This window comes from Protopterus annectens, chromosome 7.part0 (genome assembly GCF_019279795.1).
Source record: "Protopterus annectens isolate FY-2018-M chromosome 7.part0, PAN1.0, whole genome shotgun sequence".
NCBI classification, from domain to species: Eukaryota; Metazoa; Chordata; order Ceratodontiformes; family Protopteridae; genus Protopterus; species Protopterus annectens.
Window position 1 is genome coordinate 937,862,744 of NC_056739.1, and position 13,044 is coordinate 937,875,787.

Sequence of the window (13,044 nt, forward strand, 5' to 3'; positions counted from 1 at the left end):
ATACAAGGACTTACACTGCCTTAACAGACATGACCTGTGACCCTGCAGACATGCTCACATAAGGTTTTACATGTATGTGTTCTGCCATATACATCTAAATGGCACTGTACAGTGATTCATCATCCTGCCATGTATCACCTGTGTTGCACATGTGATACACATGGGACACTGGCTAGCCAGATGGTATTTGCAGAGATGGATATCAACTATAGCATGTACAATCAAAGTCAACTAGTAGGCTATATGCCATGGGCCATGTATGAATCTAGGATGAAAGGTTACCTGGCAGTAACCAACAGGTGGGTCTGTGGGGCCAGGTGGAGCAGTGCCACATTACTGATCCACAGGGTTAATGATACATATAACATGCGTCGCCATGCTGTTATCACACCATGTCTGAGAGGGGAGCGATGTGCAGCTTTGATGGACAGGAATGCATAGTATGGCAGGACTATGTCAAGTGTATGGGACAAGGATCTGTCCAGCATGTGGAAAGTGGATGTCCATGAAGTATGTGTTCGAGATCAGGATGAGTATGTGTAGCATGTCCAGCATCACTGGGTTGGACATGGATATATTCAGGGTATGCATCATGCTACATAGTGAAGATGGGGAATGGGAAGGCTGGTGTAGGCCATCTGCACATGGCCAATACCCCTTAAAGGAAATATGTGATCTGATATGGGTCACTTGAGTGTTGTGTATGGCTGGACAATGATCTCTATATTCATGAATGGTACCCTATCATTATTAGGGTTGCCACATATGACTACCTGACAGGTGTGGTGACATAGCTATCACAGGAAAGACAACTGCCCAGCTGCATCCCTCACACACAAGTGTCCATTATGTTGACTGCTGCCTAGGTGGTAGTTCATGGGTACAGGGTTATTAACATAGGGGTGACAATGCAATATGTAGCTGTCAGATTGTGGCCATATGTCACACATACCTCACCCACAAAGCCCCTTCTGTATGTTGTCCACAACACTCTTGAGTCAGCTATTGATCCTAAGTCACAGTCATTCGCATACTTCAATAGGCAGATGCCTTCTTTTTGTCTGTGAGGTATGGACTACAATGAGGGGAATAAAATTCATTAACCTTGACATACTGTAGCTGCCACTGGTGTGATGATCATGTATTATTCAGACACCTTCTGTAGTGTTGGTTCTGCCAGCATTCCTGTTGCAAAACACTCCTGTGACATAGGAATGTACATCTAGTATACCGAATGTAGGTGGTACGCAGTATGGGTGATGATGTCCTATGACTTGGCAAGGTTATGATATGTAGTGCGACATCAACCATACTGTCATCTACATCTGTACTGCTGACATCGCTTAATTGATCAAGGTTCATGGCCTTCCAGACCAGACTCAGCAGGGTAGTAGTAAAGTACTTCCCATTATCAGTGATGTCTCCCTCTTTGTGGGTTGTGATACCTGTTGGTGTGCACCATTCAGTGTGTATACAACCTGACATGGAGCTATGTTTTACATTATGTTTACGTGGAGAGCATCTTGCTTTGCCATATGTGTATGATACAACCTGTGATGTGGACAGGTCCCATGCAGCCTGAGTGCAGCTTGTAACTGCATAGTTGTGGGTACGGGGGCCCTGTGGTGTACATGGATATATGCTAGTGTACCTGTTGGGGCGAGGGGGCCATGTGTTTATGTTATCCAAGACCCTATCTGGATTGCTTATTCATGCTAAGCACGTGTTCAGGACTTGTAAGCACTATGTAATAATTACAATAGCACTCAATCTTCCTCATTATCTAGAGGTAAGAGTGAACAGGTTTTGTACATACTTTTCTCACTTGCTTAGCATAATTTAGCTCTTGTACTCACTTTCCTCACTTATCTAGGTGAATATAGTTCTATATTCAGGCATGTCCAAGAGTCAACTGCCAGTGTTCTCACCTGTCTATCTGATGAATCTGGACATCTTGAGGCAATGTACACATTGCCTCATGTACACAGACAAGCCTCTCCACCTACGACTCAACACTACAACCTGTGAGAGATGCACTGATCTAGCCAAACTGGAGGTAAAGGTCTCTCCAACCAAGCCTGTCCCTGACTGTCATGTGGAGAAGGTACACATTCACACAACATCACACTCATCACATAAGTCTCACTGAATCTACCCCACCATTAACTGGGAAAACTACTCGTGTATCAACACATTAGCTCAACAGTTTCTGGAATTCATAAACACCAATGCCCTGACTCAACATATCCACACACCCACCAGGGGCAACAATATCCTAGACCTAGGCATTAGCAACATGAGTGACTGGTGCTCCACACGTGAAACCAACTCCTCGGTCCGATCAGACCATGTGCTGAACACCGTTGATATCCACATCCCGCACCCACCCCCCATTCTACAAGGCCAACTACATGCTTCTTAAGACAGATGTGGTGGACGTCATGACACCCATGCAGATGGACAGTACTGTTACAACTGCTGAATCCTGCACAAATGCACTCTATAAGCACTTACACGAGTGCATGGCTTGTGCTATCCCAAACAGAACCAGGATGCTATACTCCTAATTAACCAAAACAATCTTGTGGTCCCCTGCCATAAACAAATTGCACTACAGGAGGAAGACACTTTTGCAAACAAGAGTAAAATCCCATGCGTGGAGGAGCTCCCTGGCCAGCCTCAGTAAAAAGGTGAGATCCCTTATAAGATCCTCCAAAGCTAGGTACGAAAACTAAAACGCAACTAATACCAACAACAACCACAAAGCATTCTATAGCTATGTTACATATCTCAATGTCAACAACCAGATCTGCTCTGAGTTACAGCACAAGGGCATGAACATTACAGAAACAATTGATATTGGCAACATCCTGGCAAATCCCTCTCAAAGCTGCACACTCTAAAGACAATATCACAGCATCCATGGGATCGGACAACATCCCAGGCTGCATTTTACATGAACTTCAGAACGTACTGTCTCCCCACCTATGCACCATGTTCAATAATAGCCTCACATTGGGCATAGTGCCCCCTGAATGGTGCACAGCAACAGTTATCCCACTCCACAAAGGTGGCGCCACAATGGACCACAGGACCTATTTCCCTATAGGCTTGACTAGCCTGGTCTGCAAGGCTATGGTGCACATCATGGATCACAGTCAAAGAGACATTGGGTACCTCCAAACCTTTGACCCCTCCCTGTTTGGCATTGTTAAGGGCAGACCATGCCTCCTAAACCTGGTGGACTTCTTAGAGACAGTTACCAAGGCATTTGATGAGGGTAAGGAGGTCCACACAGCCTACCTAGATCTCTCATAGGCTTTCAACACCATTCCTCCTTCTGGTATTATCAACATACCCATCTGCCTGAACATTAACCCCTACATCATGTGATGGTTTGCAAAGTGGCTCACGGACAGAAACCACACAGTGGGAGTTGCATACCCTAGGTCCGACTGTATACCAGTTACAAGTGGTGTCCCCCAGGGCTCAGTCCTAGGACCCCTCATGTTCGGTATATACTTCTCTGACATACAGACAAGACAGGAGGGTTTTGGCTGAAAAGGTTTGCAGATGACTGCAAACTAGGGGACATAATTGTTTCCCCAGCTGTTACAGACACCCTCTGGAAGGGTCACACTGAGACAGATACCTGGTGTTAATATCATGGTGTCAAGCTGAATGCCTAAAAGTGTGTAGTCATCCCCTTTGGATATAACTAATTACCCATGGACTACTACATAGGTGCTAGTCCTCTACATACAGAAAAGGTAATAAGGGATCTGGGAACCCCAGTAGATAGCAATCTCTCCTTTAATACCCATAATGACAAGGTGGTTAGAATATCCTTCTACATGGCCCCCCCTAATATCTAATGGGTTTGTATCCCAAACAGAGGGGCCATTGTAACTCTAGTCATGACATATTAGACCCATTAAAGGATACAACACCCCATTTGGGATATACCTTACAAGACAACTGCAACTGCTTGGAAGACCACACCAGTACCACACCAAGAGGATTACTGACCTCAAATAGATGACCTATGCAGCCCAACCTAAGAAACTCTAGCTGTACTCAGTTGCATACCGCATACTCACAGGTGATCTCTACTTGACATACAAAGCCCATGTCCAACCCTGTATTGCTGGATATGCTCCACCTAAATAGAGGCCCCTGAGAGCCACATGCTCTAGGGATATACAGCTAACCACAACAATGAGTAGGACATGCTGGACGGATAGATTCCTGACCCGGACACTACCCATGCTTTGGAACATAATTCCAATGTACATCAGGCAGGACCCCTCAATAGCACTCTTCAAGGGAAACCTTGACGTGTGGATGGGAGACAGACATGTACCCCGGGGATCACTGCAGTGGCACTGCTGGACAGAGGCACAGGGAACTATTGGCTCTGCCATTCAGATGCACAGGGAACCAACCTATGGGGGTGGCGAAGGCCAACACACTCTAGCTAGGCTTACAAATACCCTTGGTAAGACAGCCTAGTACCTACCTATGCACATATTACATGTCTTATGTGCATGGATAGTTAAATAGCTCTTCCATTTTACTTTGCTATCATGCTGATAAACTGTCGGCTGAATGAAAGACATATGTATCCTGTTATTGTGTATTGTAAATGCCAATTGACATAACTAATGTTTGCCTAACATTACAGTAATGCTATGTAGCTTGTAATACATATCTGCCTACAATACTCTACATTACACAGTTATTGGCACAATATCCCACAATGCAAATCATAATTGCACAGTGGCCCAACCTTCCACATGTTATTCTCTGTAATACACCCATACATATGGCTACAGTTACAATATATCAACATATACTATCCCCCTGTTATACTTATTGGACCAGCCCTGCCACTGACATCGGCTGGTGAGGAGTATTTCTGTTCAAAGCCCTTATATAGCATCCCTTTTGGTGTATGCAGTGTTTGCCTTGTGACGTACAGCAGTACACACAAATACTACAAGTGTTACTATGCTCAACAATACATCACTACAAGATAACTGTTTCCACTATATGGATTGCATGCATTTAAATACTACAGAAAGGTACTACATACACAGACATACTGACTGTTCTGCATACCTTATTAGTAACCCGAGGTGTCATTAACTGTTGATTCAATCCTTTTCAGTTTGTGTTTCAATGTTCTTTGTAACGTCCCACTGGTATATACGGATGGTTTGAATTTGTGATAACACATCCTTTTCTAGTTACATATCGGTAACATATGGTATCCTGTCCACCAATTGCTGTTCCAAAGTAGTTAATTAGAAGCACATCCACTGTGCAGCTACTCCATTAGCCGATATCATGGCAACAGTGGTGTATAACTGAGTACTCCTTTTGGGCATTGTCCGTTTGCCTTACTTTCGAAGGAGACGGCCTAGATGTGCTGTTTGAGATATATTTCAACAGCTATATGGAGACACACAAAGATATATTAGCTTCATGACTCTCGTAGACTGTGTGTAATGGCTAGACGATTTAGTTCTACATGTGAATACAGCTGTTATATTTCGGAACAGTGCTTCTTATGCAGCATTTGTTTGTACCTGATACTTCTGCAGAAGTTTCAGTCTGGCAAGGATGTTTGGCAAGCTCAAGGCCGTATGGCTATGCATGAACAGTTATGTGGTGTACAGTGTGCTCACCAGACATCCTTGATTTGGTGTACAAGTGTAGCATACTGTGCTGTTACTCACTAATTGCTAACACATCCCGGTGTTCGCACAACCCTCTGAAATGGGATTAGTGCAAACAAACCCTGTTACATCAGCAGCTGTTCCATTGTATAACAGCAGCTATTTCACATAGGGCCATGTTAGTGTGTCTCTGACAAGGTATGTTATGGCTTCTGCAGATGTCATACAGTGAGTGAATGATTTGTGATGTTATTACAGTTTGTATTGTAATATGTTTGGGTGTGGGGGTGATGTTAATGGGTATGCATAGCAGATGCAGGTGTGTAGAAACTGCTTTTATACATAATCGCTATGTGTGTGAGGGTTCCTTCCCTATTTGAACACCTATCCTTTTGTGGACTAATACAATGGTAATTGCAGGCTGATTAATTAAGGCACTGTTATGTGGTTACTGTATAGCATGCAGGTGATGTTAGTCCTTGAATCCCTTCGGTAATACATCTGAATGTAATAACGTGTTGCTGCATGATAGCTGTGTATTTCTGTCATAGGTACTTGCAATCATCGTAGTTGTGTTGGTGACTGACCCTCTTTGGCTAGGGTTGCCACCTTTTCATATGGCCATAATGGGACCTTTTCGGGACACACATCTGATTTTACATTCCGACACAAACCCATAATCAGTACAAAGGATAGAGCTTTCCTTTCTTGCCTAAATATAAGTTTATTCTTGTAGCAATTTAGTTGCTTATCCTGTTTCCTGTAACATGTAGGTATTTTAGATACAGAAATAGCTATTGTATGCAATTATTACAGTACATATGGGACATAATTATGTCCTACAATCCCAGGACATTTGCCTCGTTTAATATATTTGGTCAGGACACAACCGCCCAAAGAGGGAGTGTCCCTCGCAAAGTGGGGCAGGTGGTAACACTATCATTGGCTCATGTCCATAGCACATAGTTGTAATAGTGTATCGGCATATACTCTCCATATCCTTTGTTCATAAAGGTTGGTAGTGGCGGAATGTGTGATTGCTATGGTCCATGTTATACACATATATGAACACTTCAACCGCTGTATATGGGAGACCTATGGAATCCTGAAACCACACAGTTCCAATGCACACAGTACCGGGACCAGACTCCCATACCCCACATTACTGACATCGACAGTATCTCACGAAAGTAACACAAACATGGAACACACACGTGCACACACAGACACACTGCTACCCAACACATCTAAACAAACCATCCTACACTACATATGAGTAAGTGGCCAAGCCCCCCTACACCCCCCATGTAGGTGTCTATGTCCCCCACACCACCCACTACTTTAATATTCTACCTCCTAGGTTGCACAAACAGACACACAAAGCTAACCCACACCCACACATTACAGTCCCTCAAGAACACACACCACACACAGAACACACACTTACACACACTACAGCCCTAAGAAACACACTTACACACAGTAATCTACCTGAACCGCAATACAAGAAGCACTGACTAACTGTCCATTAAAAGCGTGAGATTACACCTCACGCATCTGGTGTTTTGATACTGTTTTCTTTCGGACCTTAAGCCTCGGGATTACATGCGTCAGTATGTAAAGTAGTCGGTATGTGGTAGGTATCCCATTTATATGTACCTGCATGGTTATGTAGATGTTGTTAACCTATCTATATATCTACATATATATGTATATCCCCATATATCGACATATCTCTCTCTCTCTCTCCCTCTCTCTGTCTCTCTATATATATGATGATGTATATATATATATATATATATATATATATATATATATATATATATATATATATATATAAAACATACACCTTTCATTGGGAACATGCTGGTTTGTCCTATTTCAGCACATTCCTACCTTTTGTGTTTTATCTTGTCAGTATACACGACTGTCATTGGTACATCTCAGGTAGCTTAGTGGTATGTTATTGTGATGAATGCGTATAAGGTTGCATGTTCTAATCCTGGCAGTGATATCTTACCTCTCAGAGCAGGCACTGGTAGTGCAAGGGTGATTAACGCACATTTCAGTGGTTGTGGGTTCCACATGTTTATTATTCTGTGGAGAACTACCTATATCTGCAAGTTGTGTTTAAGGTATACTATGTAACATGTACACATCTGTGAAGATTCCTGTCAGGGATACTTCCCATTATTTGGTACTACATCCCTGATTACATTATACAAAACCCCTCACTAACTCTCCGGGGAATCCTTGAGGAGTGGGTGGTGAACAGTAGCTACACCCCAGGGATCCCGCAATTGGCTCTGCTCCACAGAGGGACAGTTAGTTAATCGATGGGGTGGTGACAGCAGGCACATTTTGCCTACGCTTATGAGTGGCTTCGGCAGTTGGGCATGTACCTACCTATGTATCTATGAACCTGTACATACAGTATGGACACATGCTGATAGCTTAATTTACTGTTCAGGTATTGACTTACCTTGTGCCAATAGCTGTTGTGTGTACAATAGTTGAGGGCTACCTATGTAGGATGCACACAGTAGACCAGCTATACATGACAATTTACAGTTGGTTGTGTGTGTGTGCCATCCATGTTTGCTGTGTGTGCAGGTAGAGTAGGCTGTCAGTCCATGAGTGCCTACACTGTCAGTGTGTGTGCTATACATTCCCTCTTTGCCAAGGCATGGGCATACTGGGCACGCCTCCATCTGCCTACTGGGGCTAGCACAGGGTGTTTGTGGTCTGAGTCCCCCTGTGCCTGTGTTCCCTTGGCAATGGTGGTGGGGTGTGAGGGCCTTCACCATTCTGTACCTGCTGCAGCTGTTTCCGCAGGATCATATTGTGTAGCATGGCACATACTATGAAGATGTGGACACACATTCCTAGAGAGTACTGCAAGGCTCCACCAGATATGTCCAAGCAATGGAACCGTGATTTCAGCATCCCAAACATGCGCTCTATGATGATTCTGGTTTCTGCGTGTGCCTCATTATGGCTTTCTTGCATGGCTGTGTGTGCATTTCTGATGGGAGTCATCATTCACGGTTTCGTGCATAGCCAGCATCCCCCATCAGGTGGCCATATGGGATGTCCCCCCTGGCAAATACCTGATACAGCTGTGAGGCATGCCAGATGTGGGAGTCGTGATAGCTTCCAGGGCTGCCAGCACACACATCCATGATAATGCCCTGGGCATTGTGCATGACCTGGCAGTTGATGGAGGGAAATCCCTTGCGGTTTATATAGTGCCTACCCTGCTCACCAGGTGGTGACTTGATGTGTATGTGCATGCAGTCAATTGCACCTAGTACCTCTGTATAGTCTGCCACATGATGGAAGAGACGCATATTGCTGGCCAACTCCTCTTGTGTTCGGGGGAAGTATATGTGCTCATTGGCATGTGGTAACATGGCATCCGGGAACTGGTGGAGTACCCTGGATGCTGATGCCTGTGAGATCCTCATGATATCCCCAGTTGGCCATTGGAAGGTACCTGTGGCTAGTATTCTCAAGCTTACACATACCTTTGTGTCCACTGGGATGGGTTCCCCTCTGTTACTTCTGGCTCTGAGGCATGGCCAGCACAGCTCAACAAGTTGCTGTATGATGTCCCTGTCCAGTCTGTAACACTCTACTATCTCCAGATCATGTAGCCCCTGGTAGGTTACCCTGGGTCTGAACACTCTTCTCCTCCTCCAGTGCCTGAGATGGTTGTCAGCATCATCCTCCACACCACCATCAGTCTGCAACACATGCTGGTGAATCAAAGCTATGGCGGCCCCTAACATGTACATATTAAAAGTTCCCCATCTGTATACACCAATGGTGCAGAGTGTCTGGGAATACACAAGTGTGTGTGTGGGGCTTTCACACCTTATACTATTGTGCAATGGATGATGCTGGTGTAATTGGGTGTGTTTGCACTATTCCAGCTGCAGGGTGTCTTTATTATTGGTTTTACAGCAGGTACTGCTATTGTGGGGTCTTTGGTGTTGATTTACACTTGTCTGCCGTGATTCATCTATTGCTCTTTACTTCTATTTTCAACCCGATTCCCCTCCCATTGTCAGGCATGCATCCAGCTGCCACCTTTTTTGTTTTGTGCTTTCACAACCCAAGATTGTGTTGGGAAATGTGTTATGTAGCTGATCTACTGCAAGTTTCCTTTGTTCTGCTGTGACAGTTCTCTTTTCTTTGCTGTACGGCACCTCCCATTTCCTGTTCTGCAGGTAGCTGCTAGCAGCCTTGTTAGCTGTTGTCTATGGCCCACTGTGAGTTTCTAGATGTTAATTACTCATTTGTACTCCAATTACCATGCTGCACCATTTCCTTATTGTCTTCCTGTATCCTTCCTGTTTCAGCTGTGGTGCGTGCCACGCATAGCCATTTACTGGGTTTCGTGCATGTTTTCATCCACGTTCACATGAACTTTCGGTTACCTTGTGTGCTCTCAGCTAAGCAAAGCTATGGCTACTTCCACAACCCTGTCCTGGGGCTTTGCTTAGCAACACGCAACACGGATTAGCATTGATCCAATGTGCTTACAACTACGGTGGCGTGCCCCTCTCTTGATGTCATGTTTACCTCCAGGCAACTCCTTGGTGTTGTACCTCTACGCCATGTGATACATTCTTACGCCGGCGGGGCGTTTGTGATTCAGTATTACTTGACTCATTTGCATGGCATTGACTGCTAATTCCTAGTTACCGCACGGAACACTGTCACAGACCCTTAGCAACCCTTGCACCATGGTTGTGGTGTAGCATGCGTGCCATTGACTATTATGGGAGATCATGAATTGCGTTACATTGCAGTTTTATGACATCTAAATATATTTTCCTTGTAATCCCATTTGCGCACTGATGTACTGCGGTTTTACTTTGCGTTGGTGTGGCCATGACATTAAATGTTATTTTTTATATGTTGTGCATGTTGTTTTATGCCACTGGCTATATATTTATTGACATATATTAACATTATAATATGTAAGTTTGGTCCGCTTTCATGGCTCCAATTTTATGTTTGACAAAATGTAAACTGTTTTTTATGGTTTACATTTCTTCATGCTTACGCTTTGCCTGCACCATTTCATGAATCGCTATATACCTTCATTTGCATACTACACTGCTGCGCATGAGGTAATTAGCATACATGCACTAGGAGCTGCGTAGCTCTGCCGTACGCTGGTAGTGCATGCGGAAACAGCTCTTAACTGAATCGCTCGGTGGCCATATTATGCGCTAGATCGCCAACGCTACTCCAGCGCATGGTGCAAGCTTCATGAATCCCGGGGTATGACTTTAATACTGTTCTGAAGACTCAAAAGTGCTTCATATTCACTAAGCTTTAAATTATACCTTTTCATTCATTGCATAAAGCTTATGAAGCTCCCTTTTACAAATAGTAGAAAATGCATTTGATAAGGGGGGTGTTGCTGGTATGAAAGTACTTGCTCATTTACAAAATTGTATAGTACACAATTATGATATCACCAAAGATGACCTTGAACTATTGCAGAAAGGACTAAAGCTTACTCCTACTACTGATATGGTTGTGGAAGCGATCACTGACCTCAAGGTATTTATTAGAAATTTGAATTTTAAACTTATTTTTAAAGACACACTATCTTGTGCTACACAAACTTGTAAATGAGCAAGTACTAACACCCCCCCCCCTTATTGAATGAATTTTCTACTATTTGTGAAAGGGAGCGTTATGCTAAGAAGGACTTAAGAAAATGATATAATTTAAAACTTAGTGAATATGCAGCACTTTTGAGGCTTCAGAACAGTAATGAAATCGTAATTAAGCAAGCTGACAAGGGTGGGGCCATAGCAATTATGAATAGAGTTGATTATGATACAGCAAAGAAAGAATTTTTAAGTGGTATATCTACTTTTAAAGAAATAAATATGAGTGATGTTAAAAAAATGCATTTCTAATATTTTGTTTATGAACTGCAAATCAATGGCAATATTTCTTTAGATATGTTAATTATTTTTGTGTTCCATGTCCCATTGCGCATGTCATCTATGGCCTTCCCAAAATACATAAATGCCTTGAAAAACCTCCTATGAGTCTGATGGTATCTGGAGGTGGAGGGGTCACTGAGCTCATCTCAATGTGCCTCCAGCATGTTTTAATTAAGCTTCTCCCTAAATTAAAAAGTTACATCAAGGACACTAATGATTTTTTACACTACCTTTATGAATGGTATATAATAAACTGTGAATTAAGTTACATCTTTGTTATAATGGATATACAATCACTTTTTACAGTTATTCCTAATAATTTTGGCATTGATAGTATAAGGCAGTTTGTATGTATACATGGAAAGATGTCAGGAAGGAAAACTGAAATTGATTGTGAGCTCTTATAATTGGTTTTGAGCAACACCATATTCACGCTTCAGAATTATATTTTTCATCAGCAGTGAGAGTAGCTATGGGTAGTCCCCTGGCCAATACGTATGCGAATATCGTGGTTGGGCAAAGGGAAGAGCATTTCATCTACACAGGTATATCACAATTTGTAGAGAACATTTTGTTTTATAAACATTTGTGGATGACATTTTTTTTTAATTTGGAAAGGGGACACAGGAGAACTTGAAGTTTTTGTTAACTATCTTAACAATATTAGTAACTTTCTTGAGTTTGCTATTTCTCATTCTGAAAATGCAATGAATTACTTAGACATTAGAACAGAGAGAGAAGAGACTGTCATTACTACGTCTATTTATTAAAAGGAAGTGCATGCAAACAACTACACACACAGGACTAGTATGCATGCTGACCATGTTTTTAAGGGTGCATTAACGAGTCAGCTCTTGGGGGTCAGTAGGTTAGATACTAGAAATGAGAGATGTGAACAACAGATGGATGAGATGGTCTCTGACTTTAAGGAGAGGGGCTATCATGCTGACCATTTGGAAGATCTGAAAATAGAAATATTGAATAAGACAGAAAATATAGCTAAACCCTACTTCTCTGATAATAGTTCTGCTCAATACAGTAATATTACTAGGAAGAAATATCAGCATGTATGCTATCTGACAATGTATAATAGGAGGACAAGTGATGTTAAAAATATTATTTCGAGAAACTGGAGCCTACTTCCTCAGTACTAGAGATTAGGAATATTATTAGTGATAAACCTAATTTTTCCTACAGAAACTGTAATTGTTTGAAGAAATGCCTATGTTATAAAGATTTACAGTTGAAAGACAATAGACCAATTAATAGAATAGGGATATTTCCATGCCATAACTGCTCATGCTGTTCTGATATACTGTCTGCTAATGAATTTATACACCCTCTAGCCAGGAAAAAATATTGCTTTAAAGCATCAGCTACATGGAATC